General features: G+C 44.0%; 1 non-coding gene across 1 annotated transcript; it reads left to right on the forward strand.

Annotated features, from left to right (window-relative positions):
- The first annotated feature begins 5,296 nt into the window (after nucleotides 1-5,296).
- trnag-gcc (transfer RNA glycine (anticodon GCC)) lies at nucleotides 5,297-5,367 on the forward strand. Its single transcript has one exon. It is a non-coding gene; the product is annotated as a tRNA-Gly (tRNA).
- Nucleotides 5,368-26,162: the final 20,795 nt, after the last annotated feature.

Below are 26,162 nucleotides of genomic sequence, written 5' to 3' on the forward strand. Positions count from 1 at the left end.
CTTGTTCGTTTAAAACAGTGAAATGTCAGCTGCAAAAGATCGCACCAGAAACAGCACTCTCTCTGCCTGTCAGAGACGTTCAGGAAAGGCTGAATGAAGTCATGTCAAGTACAATAATTCGGTGATCAATAATAACAGTTGTAGGACAGTATATAAGGAGGATAAGGATTTTGAAGTTGACTCGAAATCTGATAGGTAACCAGTGCAAGGACTTGAAAACAGGTGTAATGCATCCCTGATAGGATTCTTGCCGTCATATTCTGAACATATTGAAGATTGCTCGGTGTGGACTTAATTTCCCCAGTGAACAGGATGTGCATTTATTAATTCTAGAAAAAAAGCCTTTCTTGATTTCTCTAGTTCCCTTTAAAATAAACTATTATTCCACAATGCAGAGTATTACATGGCCAGTATTTACACATGATATTTGTGATTTAAAGAAATTAACACAAGCAGCTTTTGGAGATTTAAGTGTTGGCTGAGTTATTGCAGGATAAAAGACTAGAGATGTTGGCAAGAAGAAGATAATTTGGGGAAAGCTGAGGAATACACTTATAACAAGAACACTTCCTAATGGGGTTAGGCATACTTTTGATGAAGATGATGAAGTTAACAGACTATATGTTTACATAGATACTGAAATAAGGATTGTATTTTAGATTATGTGTAGTTGCTGGCATTGAACTGTGTGTTGGATGCACATGAATTGAAGGAATGGGCAAACATAGCTGATGCGGATCCACAGAGCCAGCATATTAAGATGTTTATAATTAGAGGCAATTTGTTTAAATAACTAGGTATGGATACTGATGTGCAAGAGAGGTGGAAAGGTGGAAAGGTTTCCTTAAGCCAGCACTATAAAATATTTTATTCTCAGTGAGATGCTGCCATTTCATCGTGGGTTTCTAACACTGTGTATAGTTCCATCCACACAGTGCGTTTACTTCCATCCATTTCTAATCTCTTTATCCAGTACAGAGGATTTGGAGCCTATCCCAGTAAGCAAAGGACACAAGGCAGAATACACCCTGGACATAGCGCCAGTCCATCACAGGACAGACAGACACAAACACACACACGCCAGGGCCAGTTTTCCCATAAACCAATTAACTTACCAGTATGTTTTGGAGTGCGAGAGGGAGTCATATCACACATATGGAGAAAAACCATGTAACCCAGAGAGAACATGTAAACCCCTCACACACAGGATGGCAGGAATTGAACCTAGGACCCCAGTGCTGTGTTGTAACAGAAGAAATAAGGTTCTTGATCCTGAGATGAAGTAAAACAGATGAGTTTATTGCATGCAAGGAACAATAAAGCCGAAGTCTTGTTTCCCGCAAGAAACAACAAAACCGAAGCATTGTTCAACGTACTGTTACAAACTTTTGGGTTAAATAGTGTTTTCTTCTCCGTTTCTGACGTCACTCGGTCTGATGGTAAAGAGGGGGGCTCATGGTATTTGGCCAGTTTACGATGTTCTGGGCAAATGGTCAGTTTAACATTACACCCAGGGGGGTTCCTAGCTTGCATCTGCAATCCTTATCAGTTAACCCCCTTTCCTGCCATAAACCCCAGCTTGTGACTTAGAAGTCTAAACCCCCTACAGAAAGGATTAAATTCAAACCCCCGTCTTCACATCTTTCTTCAGCTGCAAGATAGCAATGCTAACCACTTCGCCACCATTATAAATGAATGGATATTGAAGTGGAAATCTAATAAGTAAATTGATTCTTAAAAATGTAGAGAGCTTTGAAAAAAATATATTGGCGCTTTTAGATAATATATTTCAAGGATGTAACTGCTGTGCTACAGTGCGTGCAGAATTTTAGAAAACAGTTCGTCAACAAAGTACACTGTTTAGGTTAGTTTAGAAGACAATGTACCAAAACAATATATGCTGTCTGGGTCATTAGAATTAGCTGAAAGTAACCGATAAGCTTTGAATAACAAATCTAGTTTTTCTTCTCTCGCTCTATGATGTAATCTGTTTTCTCTTAGAGAAAGGGGAAGTTTTAGAAGGGACCAAGTGCTGAACTTTTTTACAGCGCAACGTCTTATAAAAACCCTGTACTGCTTGTAACAAATTGAGTCTCTGGTTGCACTTTGCGAAGTGGCAGCAGGGCTCCCAATATTGCAATATTGAAATAAAGACCTTACTCAGGTGAGAACTCTCTTTTGTGGCTTCCTTGATAGTTATATTTCCATGACAATATCTTAGTTATCTTTCTAGTTCACAGGTTTGCATGCATGATTTAATTTTGAAAGCCACTGAGACATCAGGTACTACTGTTGTATTTATGAAAAAGAAACAAAACAAAAAACATACTAACAACTGTGCCATCCTACTCCTTAGTTAATACATTTTATTATTCATAAACAGTTAACATTGTTAGCAAAATATTTTGAATTATATTTAACCCTATTTTTTCTTTAGTTATGTATTTAACTTATTATATGATAGTCAGACTTAATGTATATTTGAACAATGAAAATATATTTTTACAAGATGCGGGGGAAAGTGCAACATCTTATTACAGTGCTAAATTTAATATTATTGATTGCTAATAGTTTATGCTAACACCTAACTTTCTTAATTAGATGTATTTAAAACAGTGAACTAAGTGTAACATACTATTCAGAAATACAATCGAAAATAGTTTTGTGGTGTTTGTATGGATGAAACGTTTCTAAAATGTATAACGTAACAAAATTAAAGACGATTAAAATCTGTAATCTTTCCACTTGTAATGTCATTAGACAGAACAACACGTTTCTGGTTTGTTTTAATTAGTATTAGTTAGTAGTTAGTAGTTTTAATTTAATTAGTATTGCAATTCGCACTGATTCCCTTGCGAAGATATGGACTTAAGAATATTCGTGCCTGGTCAAAAAATGGCATTAAGCACTTAAAATTAATATGGTTAATAATAGTAAACTGTAACATGCTGTAACAAGATCGGTTAAACTGCGAAGAAAATGCTTTCAGAGAAAATGTTTCAGGTGTGAAGAACATAGATCTCCAATGCAATTTCAACCAAACCTGTTCCCACACACCCTGCCCCCACTAGCATTAGAATATACACAAAGCACTGAAATCTTTCGAGCTAATGATCAGGTGACCCGAGAGAGAGCAAGAGAAACACCAAGGGGTGCGGAACCAGGGAACTATTTACATGGAAAACGGGCGATCTCCCCAGACTGTCCGCCCGTTTCACTGTTACCTGGATACCTCTTTATTTAGAACTCTCTAACACTGATTTTTAGTTTAGAAGGATTCAAGTAGGGTTTTAGATGAAAGGCAGCGACCTTAATCAAGCCCAAATCATAATTGAACCCATTCAGAGCCTACATTACATTTTAGCGTTTCATTCTGAGCAGAAGACCCTCACACCTGAAGAAGGCTTGCGTTTTCTCTCTTCTCTTTTAAGCATGTGTACAATGTGTAATACAATTAGAATGTGTAATTACAATGCGAATCGTATGAGGGTGGGGGGGAGGTGTCTTTCGCTGGAAATCTCGCCTGCTTCTACTTTACGAGCACAACCCCCTCTCTGCCGGAGTGCTGGCTGTGACAAATTAAACCGGTTTCACAGGTTTCAATCACAGACCATGTGACATGGGAGTCAGGAAACTAACACACAGCGCCACCGGATTTGATAACACTATAAAAACGCTATAAAATAATGTGACTAGGCACAGAACAAGTTTACAGCACAGTACAATAATAAATGCTGACCATGACTTTAGAAGCATAAATTGCCTTACACTCAATTTAAACACAAGCTGTCTTTAGCCCTCTAAGCTGGTTCATACAGAAATGTAGAGATCCAGGCTCAGAACACACAGCTTCATTAGCGAATACATATGCAGGACAACTAGAGAAGACGTTTTACAGAGGATGGATTTTTAGAAACATCCCATCAGTGACATCACTGAAGTCAACTCCTAGGTACTGTAACTGTCGTGTGGATAGTTTCACAAGAATCAGACAAAGATTTAAGCATCGCTTGTTCTAGATAAAACTGCAAAAAAAACAACAACAACCCATAATGTACTTCTTTGCGGCTCTGTTTGCCCAAATCATATATTCACAACGTGAAATCTAGAAAATAATATTACGTAACCAAAATCCGCAATATGGAAACAGAACCTGTGTAATTGTTGATAGATGATGTACTCGTAACATTTTTTCAAGACGAACTACAACATTTAAAAAATGACTTGTATGTACTTGATATCTCTAATCAATCCACGGGTCCCAGCACAAAACGAAACTAAAACGCATACCGTTTCGCGCTTCTTATTAGTTGCTCAAAAGTAATTTGACCATATGAAATGCATAATATAAACCTAGAAACATATACGTGAGCAGTACTTAAGCACTGTAGTATCGGTGTTAAGACATACCTCTCAAATACTGTAAATCAAGTTAAAAATATCTCAAGACCGATTCTGGTCATAATGAAACCATGTTTCGTGTATGTTTTCTTTAAAGTACCGAGACCAGCCATATACTCTATGTTTATGTTCCAAAATTAATATCGTTTATGGCCTTCACACGCGTTGCAGTATGCTCCTATTCTTTTTATGCTCAGCTACTAAGATTTCCCTTCAGTGGTAAAATCAGATATGAATATTCAATACTTAAACGGGCACAGTTAAGACATTAAATATACATATACATACTGTATACAGTACAGTTTTCATACGGTAATATGTTTATGTTCCTAAATCAATCTCTTTTATGAGCATGTGAAAGGCATGGTGAATCGATTCTTAAAAATTACTGTACTTTGCATGATTGGAAACAAATGCGTGATTGCGAAATGCTGTGGTGTTACTTTTACAAAGACGGTCAATGAAAAAAAGAATGTTGACCAGGGCAATACTTTGAGTTTACACTTACAGCTTGTCCAAGGTCATTCATTATTAATACTATTAGTAATATCTTCGTTAAAGACTTTGATGGCCACAGCTCAAACATGAGAGGTTGAGCTTTATTAGCTCCACCTTGCGGAAATTCCGGATACTATTATTTTGCTTGTCGTATTATAGGAGAATTTACGGTAACTCGCGGTATTTACCGGTAGCTTGCGGTAGACTGCGTACAGCGTACCGCAAAATAATGCGGTATCGCCCGCGCATTTTGAATGGCTGCATCTGTAGGCTGCCAAAAGTCTCCGAAACCAAATTTTGATAGCAGAAAATTCTCACTCGTCCAGAAGTTCCCTTGGGACCCAACATCCAGCACAGAGTGGTAAAAAAGCGTCTTTATTGTAGACCCTTGCAGCGTGCATTGGTGGTTCAGTGGTAGAATTCTCGCCTGCCACGCGGGAGGCCCGGGTTCGATTCCTGGCCAATGCAGTGGCTTTTGCAGCGAGCGGCTCCATCACTTGCATCCCCTTTCAACTCGCAACTGAAAACCCACTGAAGCTTAGAAGCTGTGAGCCAGGTCAGTACCCGGATGAGGATGACCTACAGGGAAAAGCAAAGCTTACAGCTGGAAGCGGTGTTAATGGAGCCAGCGGTGGGACGCTCACCCTGACGTCTGTGCGGGTCCCAATGCCCCAGTATAGTGACGGAGACGCTGTGTGGTAAAAAGGCGCTGTCTTTTGGATGAGATGTAAAACCGAGGTCATAGCTCTCTGTGGTCATTAAAAGTGACCACCAAAACCTTTGACAAAAGCTCTTGGTAATTGATGGTCTTCAATAATGCTTCTCCTTTAGGTACATTTAAATCAGCTGAAAAATGCTGTGAAATGGGGGGGCACTTCAGGCCAGTGTAGGATTTGAATTTGAATTTTTGAAGAACCATTAAACAGCACGAGAAGGCCCGTACACTGAATTGCAGGGCTTTCTATTCAAAGAAGGACAAAAGAAACTTCCCTGAATTCCATTTTTTGCAGCACAGAGAGGACAGCGAGAACAAGGCCTGTTAGCTCAGTTGGTTTGAGCGTGGTGCTAGTAACGCCAAAGTCTCTGGTTCGATCCCTGTTTGGGCCAGGCAGTCTCCTCCTCTCTTGCCAAAACCTGCTGCTTTCTTGCTGTGGTGAGATTGGTGGTAATGCAAAGACACCACATACTACCGACAGACGAGAGTGTTGCGGGAGAAGAGAGAAGTGATGGAAGATTGAAGAGTGTCCTAGGTGGAGCCAAGATGAAGTGTCACAATTGCCTAGGGGAGGATTTCAAATGTTTAAGATGGTAAAAATAACCGGAAGTGATCCCCCAGTCCGGCGCAGTCTGACGTACTTCTGTCATATAAAGTAAAACTAGATGTCGAACTGGAGCCTCACCATTTGCATAAGTGAGGCTCCAGTTATACATCTAGTTTCACTTTAAATGACAAAACTGAAGAGACTTAAAAGAGCTGGAGAGGATTTCTTACAACTTTTGAGCCGGCACAGTTTTCGAAAACGTTTTATTTAAGCTGCACTATACAACACAGACAGCCAAGAGTCTCCAAAACAAAACGAATTGACAGATAGAAGAAAAGTCCCACTCGTCCTAAAGTTCCCAAAATCCAGCACTGAGCGTAAACAAAGTGTTCAAGTAGCGTGGGAATGCTACCCCTAATGCTAGCTGGAGTTTGAGTGTCTGGTTCAGAGTTTGCTCAAGAGTTTACCTTTCACAGATGCGCAAAGATGAATGCTGAGGGTGCACGCTTCAAGGCGCCTTACAGTGCAGAGAGTGATTAGAGACAATTCGTGACGTGTGCTCGTTCCCATATACCGTACGCCCCGGGTTGCAGTGCTAGGATGACGTCCAATACCGCTTCGGAACGTAATGGCATTATATTCAAGTGCAGGACGTGAGGGTTTTATTTTGTTCGTTTTGTTCTGCTCTGCTTTGCTTTGTTTTGCTTTCCATGGCGTTCGTAAGAGCGTCAATAAAAAGGCGATTCCTGCGTCTAACACGAATGTAAGAGCTATTTCAAGAGCGGCTTCTAAAATGCTTGTAGACATTTGTCTGTTGTTGATTGTTTTTTTGTGTCTAACAAAGTGCCATTTTCCTGTCCGGACGGGGAGACTTTATCATTCCCACATGAAGCAACCCTTAAGTCCTCTGAGGCGTGTCTGTCTGCAAGGCTTGTATTTTGGAAAGGTTTTTTTTTTAATGGAGAACGACTTTGAAAAAGGTTTCCGCCGGCGCCTCGCGATCCATGTGAGATTGTAGCAAGAACGCAGCAATGGCGGCGCGCGCTGTAGTCGTGTCCGAGTGGTTAAGGCAATGGACTAGAAATCCATTGGGGTCTCCCCGCGCAAGTTCGAATCCTGCTGACTACGGTGTCCTCCTCACGTCGTTGTGTGCCGGCGCAAGCAAGGAAAAGTGCCTTTTTGCTTTTCCTGGTGGTTTTAAAACGCGAGATCGCTTGTACCCGCTGCCTTGGAAAGAAATGTCTACATGTTTACTTGCACATTGTCTATTGTTTGTTTGTACATTGTCTTGATGCACTGTTTGCACTTTGTCTTGTTTTTTACACTTGTTTTACAATCGAGAGACCTTCTGTAAGTAAGAATTCCATTGTACCAGTACCGGTTACATATGGCAATAAAGTTCAAGTTCAAATGCTTCAGCGTCCGCAAACGGCATTTTGCAGCTGGAAGCAGATGGCGACGCTTTTTGCGGTCGCGTGCCTTGTGCCCCATTTCCGGCCTTTAACATCGAATCAATAAAGCTGTTAGAACCGACACCATAGGTGCTTTTCTTACAACTTTTGATCTGACTCAGTTTCGGAATGCAATTCCTGAACACTGCGAGAGACAACCTACAGATGCAGCCATTCAAAATGAGCGGTAAAAACCCGTGGTACAGTAACCAACCCGCAGGGCACCGTAGGGCACCGCGGTAAGTGATTGGCTGGCCAAAATGACCGACAGGGGCACTCGTGGTGCATTGGTTGGTAGTGAAAAGATTTCATCATCTAATGTCTTTACTGTGCACATTTCAATCCGCTTAGTTTTGAATATTTATATGGAATTTTACCACTAAAGGGAAATTTTAGTAGCTGAGCATAAAAAGAAGAGGAGCATAACGCATCTGAAGGTCATAAACGATATTAATTTAGGAACATAAACATTACTGTATGTACATAAACTGTACTGTGTATGGCTGGTCTTGATAGTGTAGTGGTTTGATGGGTTTACTGAGACAATTATCAATTGTAGCAGTAATCACGAGGTTGTTCGTTGGGGCTTTTAGAAAATCAATCGTCAGAACAACTAACAACGCACACACACGGGTTCAATACACGAGATACATTTATTAATATAAACTGTGCACCAAACATATACTAGTCTGCCTGGATACGAGCGGCAGACCTTACTGTGAGGGTTATCAATATACAAGGTATATAATCTCGAAGAGATGCAAACACAAAGAGATACACAACAGAGAATATATGTCAATATATATCGTTCGGTTACCAAATCGCTAATCAGTGTTATTACCCACTGTTACTCTAAACTCGGAAGTAAATACATTACTCATGAATTAAATTGATAACAACTTGTGTTGAGGTACAATTAAATTCTCGAGACGCAATGTAGAACATGGGGTTTACTTATCCACTGTGTTTGGATTTGGAATTTCCCGGCACGAACACCAAACCAGCTGACAGGCTCTGTTGCAGCGGTTGTCCAATGGGCGTTGTGTCGGCGTCCTCTTGCTACCGGCCAACCAGTCGAGGTGCAGCTCGGAGTAGGAAGGCCGGAGGAATCTGACTGCGGCGCGCAGGGCAGTCGTTGCTCCGAGGGGATCTACCAGCAGTCCGGCTGGCTAGTAGAAAGTCTCTATGCACAGAGTGTGACCGCGAGTCCTCACAAGTCACTCTTTTGCCTGGGAAGAAGCTGGTTCGTTCCCGGTCCAGCGCTGCTTCTGAATAAGCTATTCAGGTTGTCGACGAGGGTCCAACTGTAGGCTGCCGTTGATCAAGCGGAGCATTCACGTTGGTAGAATTCTGAATACGTACGGGATCCTCGGCCTCGCGCTTAGAACAAAGTCCAAGTCCTTTTGCAGACAACAGCAGTTGTCACGTGATTGTCTCTGAGGATGCGCGAAAATGGCCAAGGAGAGCCCAGAACTGAGCTTGCGCTCCCTTTTTGATCAAGACCCAGATGTGTGCTGATTGGTTGAGAGTTTGGCGGGCATTGGAGACCCACGTGGTATTACCACGCCCTGCCAGTCCCTGATTGGTTGGTCAAGGTGAGATATAAGTCACTTACTCTTGACACTTAGAAATGCAGTCCAGATGTCCATTCGGCACTCCCTAGACAGATAGGCGCCAGTGGATGACCATTGATCATTATAGCCAGGCTTAGCTAATTGCATCCCCGTCTGGGAGCTTGCTTCTTATCAAAAGAAAAACATCTTAAATCAGCTTGCATGAATTCTTTCTCTGTGGCTGCACCACAGAGATGGAGGGTGAGATGGGGCCTCCTTTAGGAGCATACCAACGCTTAATTCTGTCTTATTAACAAGCATTGCCACTACATATCCCCCCTTTTTGAAGGTCACGAGGTCCTGAGGCGTTGTTGCCTTCAAAACAAAAACAGAGTTAAGTGATGTTTGTTGTACCACGGTGGATTCTACCACCCAATATTCACATTACCTCTCGAGAATTTGTACAGGAAATAGTGTTGGAAAGAACGTTGCGTATACCTGCTCTCAGTTATAAGGTACCTAGGAATGAGGCATTGGGCATCATCATTAGCTCTAGACCTTAAACTTCCGGCAGTTCACTATCAGTATCGGATAGCTCTGCAGCAGGCAGACGTTTGGGAGTGGTTACCTGATTTCGGTGATAAACCATTGCTCCCTTTGTCTCATTCAAACTACCCCGCAAGGCTTTGATACAAGAGAACAGCATCCAACACATTACCCCAGCCATGATCCAGCTACCCAGCAGCAGTGTCAAGATGACCACGTTTATTGTTCCTAGCGCCCCAGAGGATCCACAACGACTGTGCTTGGGACCTACCAGTGTAGTTTTTAAGTTTGTGTCGTTAAGAACAAATTCGACTACCTGTACACCCTCAAGACTTACTGTCTCTTGGATTCTCTCATCCAAGTCAATGCCGTGTCCTCTGAAAGCGTCCACAATCTCGAGTTCCGTTTCGTATAGTTCTGACTCCAGGTGATACAGTGCTAAATCGTTGAGATGCACTATCGCTCCTTCAGGAACTTGTAGAAAAACTGTTTGGTTGGGTAGCTGCACTTCGGTAGCTGTATCATGCCTGTCATATGTTATTGTAACCGTTAACTGTGGTGTGCTGACCAGCCATTTCTTTCCCACCTGCTCAACCTGGGGTTCGTTAACCTCACTTTTGCTTGTCACTGTGGCTTTACACTTTTCAGTGGCAGCCCCCTTTCTGATACCACACAACCTCTGAGTTGTGTCCCTAAGGAATGGCTTACTTGGGCATACCCAGTGGATATCCTTGGTTGATATACACAGTTCCAGGTTTGGAACAAGATACAAATTTGGATCATCCTCCTGGTAAGCTACGAGCGGTGGGGTGGTCAACTTCACATGCATGTCCCCCCTCCAGAAGCCAACGTTCGATATAGACTTGAGTCTATAGATATCCTTGCCACTCACGATGGGAAGGTTCAACAGGAAACCTATTTCCTTGGCTTCAGGGTTGACATGTATAGGAATGGCACTGCCTAGACTGTATGCAAAATGTACCTGTAATGGCTGCACCATCTCAGAAGTGGTTGTCCTAAGTACTTCTTCTACTAAGGACAGTGGAACCAAGTAAGTTGGAATCTGTCCCATGGCTAAGCTAGTTATCGTGGCACTAAGCTCCCTAAGCAAATCCTGCATCAGCATCCTGACCTGTTGCACGTAAGCATAATCCCACTGTAACACGTCGACAATCCTGCCCACGGTGTGGAGGGTGTTATTTAACACTGCTGCATGAAGGTTTACTGCTAATATTGTGCCCTGTAAGGTTTTCCCTAGGCTTTCCAGCCGCTGCTGCTGTTGATACAGCCTGTCCTGAATTTCTGGCATTTCCTTAAGTAACCCAGACACCTGCCTTCTCAGGGTGGTCAGGGTGACAGTGTAAGCAGCAAACAGACCAGCTGAAAATAGCGAGCCCACGGTGGAGGCCACAGCAATCAGACCCCCCAAGAACCTTTTGGGGCGGCTGAGGCCTGTCATCTCCTCCTGGCTGACTGTTGCCTTCCTCAGCTGGCGGAGCATGTGTATAGTGTCTAGCTGGGCATGCCATACAGCATCCTTAGCCCACTGCCTGCCATGATGGGACACCCTACTGTTCATGTTGATGTGCTTCCGAAACACATCACTTGGGTCCAGCCGCACATACACTCGCTGAGTATATGTTCTGCAATTTGTTAACAACAATCCGGGAGCGTCCTGCAGGACTATGCCGGTAGGAGGACCGGGTTCCACAACTTCAAGGGGCTGTGTCGAAGCGATCCACAGCACTGTCAGGACCAGCCGTGGCAGTTTTAGGATTCCCATTCTGGAACACAGATGAGGCACATGGTACAGTTCCACTATAATTTTGAATATATTTTCCTAGGAGGACCTACACTACAGTACCTAACTACCTGCAGCTACAAAGGGGCACCCCCCTCTTGATCGGGTTTAGACTTTTAACCCTATTCTGTGTCCTCCGGCGCCATTTGAGGTGGGCGATACAACCGGAGGTGGTTGCGATGCACCCACTTATAGACCAGAGATTGCCTTCCTTTTTCAATCCGAATTCGATAAGCTACCGGTGATACCTTATCGACAATCTCGTGGGGTCCTGTCCAACTGGGTAAGAATTTCCGGGCCACCCCTGTGGGTTTGGCAAATTGGAAGTACAGGACCTTGTCTCCTACTTGGAGTTCCTGGTTAACTGCCTTTCGGTCATAGTATGCTTTCCTACCCTCTGCACTCCTTCCCAGATTGTTCTGGGCAAAAGCAAAGGTTGCCTGCAGATGTGCTTGCTGACACATACTGATGGGCCGTAGCAGCCCCCGTCGTGCTCAGGTCCTCCACCCCATAAAGACAGTGTAGGGGAAGAGTCATCTTCCGACCTGTCATCATCTCAAAAGGTGGGACCCCCGTAGAGCAATGGGGCGTGGCTCGGATGGCCATCAGAACCAGGGGCAGCTTAATGTCCCAGTCCCTACTGCTGGTGGAGACAAACTTTTTGAGCATACTAACCACCGTTCGGTTTGCCCTTTCTGCCTGGCCCGAGGATTGAGGGTGGTAGGAGATATGCAACTGGGCCTTGACCCCAAGCATATTCCACAGGGTTGCCATTACTGTAGCTGTGAAATGGGTTCCCCGATCCGAGTCCACGGTCAGGGGGAGTCCCCATCGACTGAACACATGGTTCACCAACAGCACTGCAGTTGTCTCTGCCGTGTCGTTGGGTGCTGGGAGGCACTCAATCCATTTTGTGAATGCACACGTAACCGTGAGGAAATATTTGTTCCCTCTGGATGACCTCACCAGCAGCCCCACCCAATCCATTTGTAGATTGGACCAGGGGAATGTCATGCCCTTTTTCTGGAGTGGTGCACGGTGCAAGGGCCGTGATGGTTGGAACTGGCTACACGTCAGACACCCCTTTACATACGCGGCGATGTCTTGGCCCATGTGAGGCCAGAATGCCACCTGCTGGATAGTGTCGTACGTGGCCTTGATTCCCCGGTGACCCCCACAGGGCTCGTCATGAGCGTGTTGGATCATGACCCCCCTATGGCAGCGGGGAACTACCCACTTTGGGACACCTTGTGCAACTGGTACACAAACCAACAACCCCTTTATAATTTTTAGGTTGTCTTTCACCTCTGCCAGCTCCTTCAGCTCTGGAGACTGGCTCAGCACCTGCTCCGAAAGAGGTTGACGCACTGGGTCAGCGATATGCTGATACATTAGCCCAATTGCTGGGTCCTGTTTCTGCATTTCCGCAAGATCGGTGTTAAAACCCTGTGACCCAAGCACTACAGATTGAGGGTCAGCTCCGACATCCTGTCTAGCCCTGCTTCGGGTGACCGCCTTGACCTCAGCCACGGTTTCTGGGGGTAGCCATTCCTGCTGGAACTGCCAGGGTTCACCCTCTAAGGCGCCAGATTTAGCCAGCCGGTCGGCCTCATCATTCCCGTCTTTGTCGGGTCCCTTCACCTGGGAGTGTCCCTTCACCTTCCTCCAGTAAACCATCATTCCAGCCTCGGTCGTGAGCTTGTCACTGGCCAGGAACAACTCTTTGTTCTTTACTTCCTTGCCCCGGGCATTTTTCATGCCGGTACCCTTCCAATACGGAAGATGGGACACGAAGCTATGTCGGGTGTAGTTCGAGTCACTACAGATGACAAATTGTTTAAGGCCATTTGTCAGGGCCTGCTGGAGGGTGATCAGCACCCCAGCTACTTCCGCATACTGACTAGTCTTTTGTCCTAGCTTATAGCGGGTCGGCCCACAGGGAGTATTGTCTTGCCAGACTACTCCTACCCCTGCTAGCACCTGCTGTTCGTGGCGAAAAGAGCAACCGTCAACATAGGCCATGGGTAAGCCCTGGCCCACGTTTTCATCGTAGTACCGGTGATTGTTCGGTAGCTCAGCAGCGGGAATTGTTTCTGGAGCTTCCATGTCAGTGTCACAGCCGTGACACACTTGGCCCAAAGCCAGGCCCTGTCCCAGGTACATTTTCTTGCTCTGTGCATAACGTACCTCTATCTCATAGCCTTGTAGGGCCATCATTTATGCCACAATCCTGCTATTTGACACCCTGCCCGCTTTCAGTCTCTGGCTATGCAGGAATGTCACAGGTTGGTGGCAGGTTTCGATGATGATCTTTTGTCCCCCTACATAACTACGGAATTGTTCTACCGACCAGACCGTAGACAACAGGGCCTTCTCGCAGTCCAAGAACTTTTGCTCCACTGGGTTCAGGGCTCGACTGGCATACGCCACCACCCTTCGCTCTTGGTCATATTCCTGACTCAGAGCAGCCCCAAGGCAGTGCTCTGAGAACCCTGCTTCAAGGTAGAAGACCTTATTTTTGTCAGGGTAGGCCAAGCACGGCGCACTACCGAGTCTGCGCTTCAGCTCCATCACAGCCTGTTCTGAGGAAGGTCCCCACTCAAAGGGCACGTCTTTCTGCAGCAGCTTGTGGAGGGGCCTTGCTATTTCAGCGTAATCCTCAATGAACTGCCGGGAATAATTACATACTCCCAGAAAGCTGCGCAGTTCAGACAGGTTAGTGGGCGACTTCATATTCTGGATAGCTTGGACTCTGCTGGACTGTGGCTGTATGCCTTGGGCTCCAACCAATAGTCCCACGTACTCCACTTGGGTCCTACACCACTGTCCCTTAGCCAGAGACAGTTTGGCCCCTGCACGGGAGAGCTGGGTCAACACATGCCTGATCTCGGCCATGTGTTCTTCCCAGGTCTGACTCCGCATCAGAATATCGTCCACATAGACCAGGTTGCCCCTGGCGGCTGCATCACTCATGGCTTTGTGCAGAAATATGTTGAACTCCGCTGGGGAGTTGGAATACCCAAAGGGGCATCGATTCCAGGTGAACTGCCTGTTTCCAAAGGAAAAGGCCAGTTTGTACTGGTCTGTCGGTTCTACCTTAAGGGTCCAGAACCCATTGGCCACATCCACTGTGGTGAAATATTTTGCTGTTGTCACCTTGGCTAACTCCCGATCTAGGTAGATCATTGGCCATCGTGACAAAGGAACCTGTTTATTCAACTGCCGGTAGTTAATGGTCAGACGCCACTTACCATTGGGTTTCAGCACCGGCCACAGTAGGGAGTTATAAGTGGAGTTACACTCCCTTATGATCTGACGCTCTAGTAGAGCATCCAACGTCTGCTTTATGTACTCGTATGCCGTGAGGGGAATGCGATACTGCCTGACATAGGTTGGGCGGGCGCCAGGGGCCGTAGGAATGCGCACTGTGTGCAAATCCGTCACCCCGCAGTCATAGGCGTCCCGTGCAAACACTTCCTGGAAATCCTGGAAGATCTGATGCAGCTGCTGACGCTGGCTTTCCGTTTCCAGGGCATCTGCCTTACCAACCTGATCCTGTACCTGCTCTAGGAACCCCGCTTTTGACGGCATGGCGGTATCCCGGGTCGCACTCTCGGCTGAGTGGTCCGTCGGAACCCCTGCGTGTACTGTATACACAACCATCTCATCCTTATCGCTAAGGTCCACTCTGCACACCTCCTGGTTGCAGAATCCCTCTATTGGCATAATTGCAATCATCCGCCGGGGGTAGGTGTAGTACACCTGCTCGGTCCCCCCCTCCCTGGCCAAGGGACCAGGGAGCTGCCCCAGTACTGGGATGGCCAGTTCGAAATCATAGAACCCATTGTCAATTACCAGTCCCATGTCAGTGCGAGCAGGGATTTTGACATCTTGTTTTGCTATGTTTTGCACCAACAGGCAGGTGGCTCGGCCATTCCTTTCCAGTCTGGGGGTACCACAGACTGCTAGGTTCAGTCTGATAAACTGAGCTGATGGTTGGAAGAAAACCATCTCAGCATCCATCCTCTGTCCCTTCTTTAGGACAAGGCGTACCGGAAACCCTGCTGTTGACGCAGGAACGATCAGGTCCGATTCGTTTACTACCTGGCAGGCCTGAGGAATCGTCTGACCTGACCGAATGTTCTCGGGGTCGCCGCTTAGAGAGTGGGCATCTGGGTTCACCCGTGTCCACAGCACACTGTTTACTGTGTCCAGCTGGGCGCCCAGTCGAACCAACAGGTCTGCACCAATACAGACCGAATGGGTCAGCTGAGGTGCTACCTGGAAGTAGTGAGCAAACTTCCTTTTTCCGATGGAGATGGAAGCTGCACAGCTTCCTTTGCTCCAAATGGACCTATGAGGTGGGGGTGCCCACCACAGACCCTGTGATTGCGTCACCAGGGTCACCTGACGGCTTCGCGACAGGTCCTCGAACAGACCTTCACTGATTATGGACTTCTCAGAGCTGAGGCTGAGAATTACATCATCAACCTGCACTTCTGCCACCTGGACCCCTCCCACCACCATGGGGTGGTAGTCCTTGTCCCCCTGAGGTACCAGGGCGCACAGAAAGGACTCCCATTCATTACCGGACAGGGAGATCCACTCTTCTTCAGGGATGAAAAAGGGGTGTGCTTTACCTGGCGGGTCAAGCAGCTGCTCGGAGCACTGCTCCTGTAGTTGGGAGACCGTGGGAGTGCTGGCCTGGGCAGGACTTCCCTGTAGTTTTGGAAAGCAAGAAGAGACATTTATTTCTCGTCCAGAGGAACCAGGAGAATCCTCCAACTCAGCTATGGTGTTCAGTGGGCACTGTGTGATCACAGCATAACCACTGAACCCCCCTTTTTGCTGTACGACAGGCTTAGGGTGCTTGACCTGAGCCCACAATTTTCCACGCTGGCAGTCCACCAGAGGCTCCAGCCTGTCAAGCAGGTCTTGGCCAATGAGTAGTGGCTCTGTTTTAAACCTAGAGATGTAAACAGGATGCACCACGTTCATTGGCCCGAACCTAAGTGCCACCCACACTCGGTGTGTGATCCTGGCATGATCCTGGGTATAGCTGGAAATATCTATCTTACACGGTTCTACCTTAAGTCTGATGCCTTTTCCTTTCGCTACTCGTTTGAGCTCGCTGAGTAGATCGGCTGACATCAAACTAATTTCAGCCCCAGTGTCAACCAGTGCTTCTCTATCTAAGACGTTTTCAAGAGAAACCTTGATATAAATACGCCTTGCTTTGCCTTTCTGGCTGAGATTCCCTAAGAATTGTTGGAAGCCTGCCTTTTCTTTGACTTCAGGGGCGGGGTCAGCGCCCAACTCAGAGTCACAGCCTTCTTCCAGGCAGGAACCCTCCCACCCAATCAGATAGACTGAGGGAGGGGTTTGGGATGGATCCCCGCCTCCTCCAGTGAGAAGGGGCGTGGTCCCACTAAGCTCATTCACGCTTCCGGCATTCAGTGCGGAAGGTTTACCCTGTCCTGATCTCTCAAGCAGGGCTTGTTCAAGCCTGGCCAGGTGGGTTGCAGTCGACTCCCTTCGTCCAGCCTTCTGATAGGCTCTGCCTGTGCCCTTGCCTTCCCCGTAGCGCTCACGGCGGCTCTGACGCTTAGTGCGGTCCTGCCTGCCTATTTTGCGCAGGGGCTTAGCGGGCTCAGGAACCTCAGCTCCCTCGAGCTGAGGCGAGTCGTCAATCCTGCTGGCTTTAGTCGCGAACACGGCCGTTTTAGCAGGTTTTCGCTCTGAGGAAGCAGAGACTTCAGCTCCCCAGGCTTTTTGAGCCAACCTTCTAATGTCAGCCATTTTCATCGCTTTTGCATCAGTGTGCATCACAATCATTTTCCTGATTGAGGGATGCAGATTAGCAATGAATAAACCTTTGAAATTCACGTTCTCTTCGCAACCCTCTTCATTCCGCCCTGCAAAATAAGTGCGCCTAAGCCTCTCATAATAGTCGCGAGGGGCTTCAGCTTTTTCGTACAAGCACTTGGAAACTGTCCAATCCCTAGTTCATCAAGCATTTACCGGTCTGGTGCCGGTCTGTGTCTTCTAGGATATAATGCCAGCGAACTCTTGTTTTTATGTCCACTATAACTACGCTGGGCAAACGTTCCGAGGTCAAATTCTTCCAGCACGGGGGTACCTTTAAAGCGGAGACGACGGCACCGAATTTTTTTGGCGCGCCTTCTCTTTAAAGCCCTGGCCAAATATGAAGACAGTACGTACAGTTATAATTCAAACGGAATTAAAAACTACACATCCCAGTTACCATGGTTACCATCTTTAACTGTTCGGTGTCCGAATCGGAGTAGCTACGCATACGAAATAAAGTTAATCCCAACTACAAAACATATATTTTTGTGGTAAAAGGGCGCAAAACATCAGTATTTACTGCTATTAATTACTGTACGATTTATAGTTGAAATCTGAGCCTAGATATAAAGTTAGATATAAAGTTAAAATCTCGACAAAGCAATGTAGGAAATACAGAGAAAATAAATCCTTTCTGACATCTAAAATCAGTTTCGATCAAGGTCTCTAAAACGAACAAGAAAAAGAGGATTTTCGGAGGGCAATTACGCTGTGTTTATATAGAATAACTGATTTATGAGCAATCTAATTTCTTGTTTGTTTAAAACAGTGAAATGTCAGCTGCAAAAGATCGCACCAGAAACAGCACTCTCTCTGCCTGTCATAGACGTTCAGGAAAGGCTGAATGAAGTCATGTCAAGTACAATAATTCGGTGATCAATAATAACAGTTGTAGGACAGTATATAAGGAGGATAAGGATTTTGAAGTTGACTCGAAATCTGATAGGTAACCAGTTGAAGGACTTGAAAACAGGTGTAATGCATCCCTGATAGGATTCTTGCTGTCATATTCTGAACATATTGAAGATTGCTCAGTGTGGATTTAATTTCCCCAGTGAACAGGATGTGCATTTATTAATTCTAGAAAAAAAGCCTTTCTTGATTTCTCTAGTTCCCTTTAAAATAAACTATTATTCCACAATGCAGAGTATTACATGGCCAGTATTTACACATGATATTTGTGATTTAAAGAAATTAACACAAGCAGCTTTTGGAGATTTAAGTGTTGGCTAAGTTATTGCAGGATAAAAGACTAGAGATGTTGGCAAGAAGAAGATAATTTGGGGAAAGCTGAGGAATACACTTATAACAAGAACACTTCCTAATGGGGTTAGGCATACTTTTGATGAAGATGATGAAGTTAACAGACTATATGTTTACATAGATACTGAAATAAGGATTGTATTTTAGATTATGTGTAGTTGCTGGCATTGAACTGTGTGTTGGATGCACATGAATTGAAGGAATGGGCAAACATAGCTGATGCGGATCCACAGAGCCAGCATATTAAGATGTTTATACTTAGAGGCAATTTGTTTAAATAACTAGGTATGGATACTGATGTGCAAGAGAGGTGGAAAGGCTGTTTCCTTAAGCCAGCACTATAAAATATTTTATTCTCAGTGAGATGCTGCCATTTCATCGTGGGTTTCTAACACTGTGTATAGTTCCATCCACACAGTGCCTTTACTTCCATCCATTTCTAATCTCTTTATCCAGTACAGAGGATTTGGAGCCTATCCCAGTAAGCAACGGACACAAGGCAGAATACACCCTGGACATAGCGCCAGTCCATCACAGGACAGACAGACACAAACACACACACGCCAGGGCCAGTTTTCCCATAAACCAATTAACTTACCAGTATGTTTTGGAGTGCGAGAGGGAGTCATATCACACATATGGAGAAAAACCATCTAACCCAGAGAGAACATGTAAACCCCTCACACACAGGATGGCAGGAATTGAACCTAGGACCCCAGTGCTGCAAGATAGCAATGCTAACCACTTCGCCACCATTATAAATGGATGGATATCTTAGTTATCTTTCTAGTTCACAGGTTTGCATGCATAATTTAATTTTGAAAGCCACTGAGACATCAGGTACTACTGTTGTATTTATGAAAAAGAAACAAAACAAAAAAACATACTAACAACTGAGCCATCCTACTCCTTAGTTAATACATTTTATTATTCATAAACAGTTAACATTGTTAGCAAAATATTTTGAATTATATTTAACCCTATTTTTTCTTTAGTTTTGTATTTAACTTATTATATGATAGTCAGACTTAATGTATATTTGAACAATGAAAATATATTTTTACAAGATGCGGGGGAAAGTGCAACAGCTTATTACAGTGCTAAATTTAATATTATTGATTGCTAATAGTTTATGCTAACACTTAACTTTCTTAATTAGATCTATTTAAAACAGTGAACTAAGTGTAACATACAGATGCAGCCATTCAAAGTGCGCGGTACAGACACCGCGGTACAGATACCGCAGGTATGATGACACGGGATACCGCGGTGCGTGATTGGTTGACCGACAGGGGCACTCATGGTCCATTGGTCTGTCGTAGAAAGACTTACTGTAAACGTCTTTACTGTGCTCGTTGTAGATATTGAATTTTACCACTGAAGGGAAATCTTAGTAGCTGAGCATAAAAAGAATAGGAGCATACTGTAACGCGTGTGAAGGCCATAAACGATATTAATTTTGGAACATAAACATACAGTATATAGCTGGTCTTGGTACTTTAAAGAAAAAAATACACACCAGTATTCCATTTCTCCCTAAACATTGTAAGCTTCGAAGTCTTTAACTAACGTGATACCGGAGTCAACAAGCATACTTTTAGAATTTGATTAAAAGGGAATATAATATGGAATCGCGTATCTCAAGAATTTAATAACGGTATGATTATATCCGTGTACTGCGGCAGGGCTGTGTAGGGCTGTTTCGCCTGCCTGATCATGCGAGCTGTCTTGTAGCCTACTGGTCTAGGTGCGTGCCTACCAACTGGCAGGTTGTGTGTTCGAATCCAGCTGGTGCTGGACTTTTATTTTAACAAACATTTCTTCGAAAAAATAGGTAAGCGATATTATGGACAATCAGTTGACAAATCCATTTCCTTTTTCTGATCACTCGCTTTCTGGCTACACATCTCACCTGTCCTGTTCTTTGTTTTCCTGGTTTGCTGATTATGCCTGCTGCGGTCCATTCCTACCCTCACACCTAAAGAAAACTATTTTAAATTTCTTGGCGCAGTTCATTAACCCTTGTATGTGCTGTCCGCGCCCAAAATGCAATTTTAAGAAAGTCAAAAACCGTGCTCAAATGCAATTTTCAAAGTGCAATGAAATACAATATTGTTGTCGCTGCTGTTCTGGTTGTTTTTATCCCGTAAAGCGTTTTGAGAAGCCACCTTTAAAGGCGATATATGTTGTAGAACCGCTGATTCTTATGGAATGTGTTCCGCAGGAGATTCAAATTTTTATTTATTTTTTAATCGCGTATCTAAGGAAGTCTCAGTATAACTTTGTTCATGAACAAACAGTGGCATGTTACATTGTCATTGTTTTTTTTAACAAGGCTCGCCAGCTAATGTGAATCGAAACCTGTCTTGCTAGCTTTTAAAGTCGTGCATGTGTAAACGACAATTGAAAAAGAGAAAAAAAGACCTGACTGACAAGCCGATACATACTCTTAGAGTTTGATTAATAGGGAATATAATACGAAAAAACCATAAGGGACTTAAAAGCTAAAGGAGATGCTTCATATTGCTTGACTAATTTTAAAAACTAAGTTATAAATGCAGTCGCTCCCTCGGTGACGCGCCGGGTGTAAATATCAAAGTATACATTCCCAACAAGAATTGTACCCATCTGTCATGCAAATAAAACACCTTGAATTGAATTGAATTGAGGGAGATAGGGGGACAAATATACTGTAGACAGGCCTCAAGGCAAATAAGATACTTATGGGTACGCAGGCATTCAAGACAGCAACATACAAAACGTTTGCACGTACTGAGTTAAGTTATTACTTGGTTTTCAAAGTGCAATGAAATACAATATTGTTGTTGCTGCTGTTCTGGTTGTTTTTATCCCGTAAAGCGTTTTGAGAAGCCACCTTTAAAGGCGATATATGTTGTAGAACCGCTGATTCTTATGGAATGTGTTCCGCAGGAGATTCAAATTTTTATTTATTTTTTAATCGCGTATCTAAGGAAATCTCAGTATAACTTTGTTCATGAACAAACAGTGGCATGTTACATTGTCATTGTTTTTTTTAACAAGGCTCGCCAGCTAATGTGAATCGAAACCTGTCATGCTAGCTTTTAAAGTCGTGCATGTGTAAACGACAATTGAAATAGAGAAAAAAAGACCTGACTGACAAGATTTAATTAATGCAGATCAGTAAATCAAGGGACAAAACAACTATTGCGCCCGGGTCCTCAATGCGCTTTGACGTGCTAATGCGTTGGTTTAACAGTCCGGGTGTGGCAAGCCCCCAATGTCTCCCGACTTCGGCAAAAGGCACCCGCCTTTCATTGGAAGACAATGAACACACTCTAGCCGTACAGGTGAATATAGCATAAAAGACACCAAGGGATTGGGTGAGCTCCCATCGCAAAAAAAAAAACTGCGAACCTGCACTACAGCGACCATAGTACAGTATGGAGACCAAGACCTTTTACGGGAAGAGACGAGGTGCTTCTGCCGCCCCAGCTTCCAAAGAGCGAAGGGTAAGCAAATACAGCAGACTTCATCTGAAATACGCGATTACAGCGCATATTACAAGGTATTATTGCCGTTTTGAATTTTAAATTCAATTATAATTATTTCTTCGTAGCCTGTTCTTCAAGAAAACACCGCACGGGCGAAACGATCTACCACAAGGACAGTAAAAAAGAAAGCGGTAAGACGGAAAAAAAGAAAAGTTTATTTTGACTTCTGTTCCGCGACTGATGAATACTACTGTGTGACTTTATTTCTTACATGACTTATGTTATTTTGCCACAGGCCGTGGGTCTCTGCTCTCGGCCACTGGCCAGGGTGCCAACCTGTAGAAGCAGCACCTGTATGGAGACATTTCGGCAGCAGCGGGAGCAGTACGATGCATTACTGGGGAGGACTGGGAGGCTAGAGACACTCCTGAAAATGCAGAGGAAGGAGACAGTATGTTCCAGCAGTCAAACAGTTGAGCAGCCGTCTCCTGAAAAGTGGCTCTCCCCGCCGCGCAGGTTGCAATGCCTGGCGGAAGCTCTGCCCCCCGCAGAGCACACACCGCCTCAGGACACTCCATCCCGGCCTCTCAGTTCACCACCGCGCAGGACTCTGTTGATGCTGTCCCCGCCGGCTATCTCCCCCCAGGAAGCACAGCGGAATTCACAGATGCCAGTGGGACGAATAATTCTCCCAGATGTCCAACTGCTACCCATCACCCAGGAGATGGAGGGGGGGTTGTACTTGCAGTGCATCGGCATAGACGGGAAAGCAAGAGCCGACCGCTACGCCGCCCTCGTGTTTCGAAATCTTGTGACTTTTGAAATTTACTGGGGGTGGACCACGTCTGTAAATTTCGATGGGTCCAGAGGCAAAAGTGCCTTGCCTTGCAATCTCCGGGAAACCATTAGTACGATGGTGAATCGGAGATTCTCAACCCTTGCTGCGTACGACTGGAAAAGAATTCGTGATCGGATCAACGAAATGCTTCGTAGGAGGAGGCGGTCTTTTCCTCTTGTCTAACAGTCTGTCCACAAACAAAACATTCCTGTTAGACAAGAGGAATTGAAAAAAAAACAATGTTGTCAATGAAAACCGGTGTGTGTGTCTCTCCCTGCTGGATGTCCCTCTCACAAACTGCTGAATGAATAAAATAATTTTATTGAAAACGAGTTTGCGATTGTCTGGTCTTTAAATTCTGGAGATACGCGATTCCATATTATATTCCCTTTTAATCAAATTCTAAAAGTATGCTTGTTGACTCCGGTATCGCGTTAGTTAAAGACTTCGATGCTTAAAATGTTTAGGGAGAAATGGAATACTGGTGTGTATGTTTTCTTTAAAGTACCGAGACCAGCCATATACTGTATGTTTAAGTTCCAAAATTAATATCGTTTATGGGCTTCACACGCGTTGCAGTATGCTCAGGCACTAAGTAAAAGGAGATGCTTCGTATTGCTTGACTAATTTTAAAAACTAAGTTATAAATGCAGGCGCTGCTCTGGTGCGTCGGCTCCTACACAGTGCCTGTCTGCTGTAAGCGTTACAATATACATACCCAACACTGCTTGTACCCATCTGTCATGCAAATAAAACACCTTGAATTGAATTGAATTGAGGGGAGAAGGGGGGGATACTAAAGCCAATACTGGCTCAATGGGCTTTGACGTGCTAATGCGTTGGTTTAACAGTCCGGGTGTGGCAGGCTTCCAATGTCAACTCGACTCGATTGGAAGACAATGAACGTATTTTAGCCCTAAATGAATTAATAGCAAACATGGTTTACATAAAATACATTTTTCCAAGAAAGTTTATAATAATACGATCTGAGCCTACTTTAAAAATAAAGGAAAAGCATTTTCAGAGAGCAATCACACTGTGTTTATGTAGAAAAAGCGATTAGGTTTATGAGCAATCTAATTACCTAATCGCTTAAAACGCTATATAAAATAAAGTTTATTTAGAGATGAATGATCAGTGTGGTAGTTTAAATAATGTGAGTCAGGAAACTAACACAGCGCCACCGGATTTAATAACGCAATAAAAACGCTATAAAATAATGTGACACAGTACAGCACAGTACAATAATACTGACCATGACTTTAGAAGCATAAATTACCTTACACTCAATTTAAACACAAGCTGTCTTTCTGTATGAACCTCTAAGCTGGTTCATACAGAAAATGTAGAAATGCATTAGCCTGATTATGATTAAAAACACATAATTAAACACGCGTTTGCGATTTAAATCAGAACACGATTAAAATCAATATAAATGTTTATATTGTAACGCATACTGTCCAGCCTCCATTTCTCTATAAAAATTTACTGTTGCACACACACACACACAATAGAAGCAGGAACCGCTGTCAGAAGGGAAGATATGTTCAAAATATCGCAAATATCGATCATGTTGCGATATTTTGAAATATAAAAGTCAACTGATTGTCCATAATATCGCTTACCTATTTTTTCGAAGAAATGTTTGTTAAAATAAAAGTCCAGCACCAGCTGGATTTGAACACACAACCTGCCAGTTGGTAGTCACGCACCTAGACCAGTAGGCTACAAGAGAGCTCGCATGATCAGGCAGGCGAAACAGCCCTACACAGCCCTGCCGCAGTACACGGATGTAATCATACCGTTATTAAATTCTTGAGATACGCGATTCCATATTATATTCCCTTTTAATCAAATTCTAAAAGTATGCTTGTTGACTCCGGTATCACGTTAGTTAAAGACTTCGAAGCTTACAATGTTTAGGGAGAAATGGAATACCGGTGTGTATTTTTCCTTGTGATATTTTAAGCTCTAGTTGAATGATAGGTGTCGCATTTTAAATCATTTTCGTAGCTAGAAATTATGAAACGCCCTGTTAAAAGCAAGGAAGTTTTTATGCCCGTTGAAGTAAAACAAAATGCCTGACAAAGTATGGCTTGGACAGATTCCAAGTGCTTGTACAAATGTGCTAAAGAAATTATACTTTGAGTATACAGCTTGTCCAAAGTCATCCATTATTAATACTATTAGTAATATCTTCAGTAAAGGCTTTGATATTTCTGATAAAGGTAGGTTGTGTACTTTTGTCCAACTGAGCAATCTTGCTTTCATAAAATATACCAACATTTTAATGACTGATGATTAACATGCTGTAATACACAGTTCAAAATTAAAGGCTCAAATGCTGTACATGAGAGGTTAAGCTCCCCCTGGCGGTCTTACAAGGCGACGCCGGATAGTTAACCACGTGACACCACGTTAACTGCGTCATACCGCGTGATACTGTGACACGCCCACCGGGGTATGCCGCGAAATACCTCACGCATTTTGAATGGCTGCATCTGTACTATTCAGAAATACAATCGAAAATAGTTTTGTGGTGTTTGTATGGATGAAACGTTTCTAAAATGTATAACGTAACAAAATTAAAGACGATTAAAATCTGTAATCTTTCCACTTGTAATGTCATTAGACAGAACAACACGTTTCTGGTTTGTTTTAATTAGTATTAGTTAGTAGTTAGTAGTTTTAATTTAATTAGTATTACAATTCGCACTGATTCCCTTGCGAAGATATGGACTTAAGAATATTCGTGCCTGGTCAAAAAATGGCATTAAGCACTTAAAATTAATATGGTTAATAATAGTAAACTGTAACATGCTGTAACAAGATCGGTTAAACTGCGAAGAAAATGCTTTCAGAGAAAATGTTTCAGGTGTGAAGAACATAGATCTCCAATGCAATTTCAACCAAACCTGTTCCCACACACCCTGCCCCCACTACCATTAGAATATACACAAAGCACTGAAATCTTTCGAGCTAATGATCAGGTGACCCGAGAGAGAGCGAGAGAAACACCAAGGGGTGCGGAACCAGGGAACTATTTACATGGAAAACGGGCGATCTCCCCAGACTGTCGCCCGTTTCACTGTTACCTGGATACCTCTTTATTTAGAACTCACTAACGCTGATTTTTAGTTTCGAAGGATTCAAGTAGGGTTTTAGATGAAAGGCAGCGACCTTAATCAAGCCCAAATCATAATTGAAC

Source organism: Atractosteus spatula, unplaced genomic scaffold (genome assembly GCF_055471065.1).
Source record: "Atractosteus spatula isolate fAtrSpa1 unplaced genomic scaffold, fAtrSpa1.hap1 Scaffold_8, whole genome shotgun sequence".
Taxonomy (NCBI): Eukaryota; Metazoa; Chordata; class Actinopteri; order Semionotiformes; family Lepisosteidae; genus Atractosteus; species Atractosteus spatula.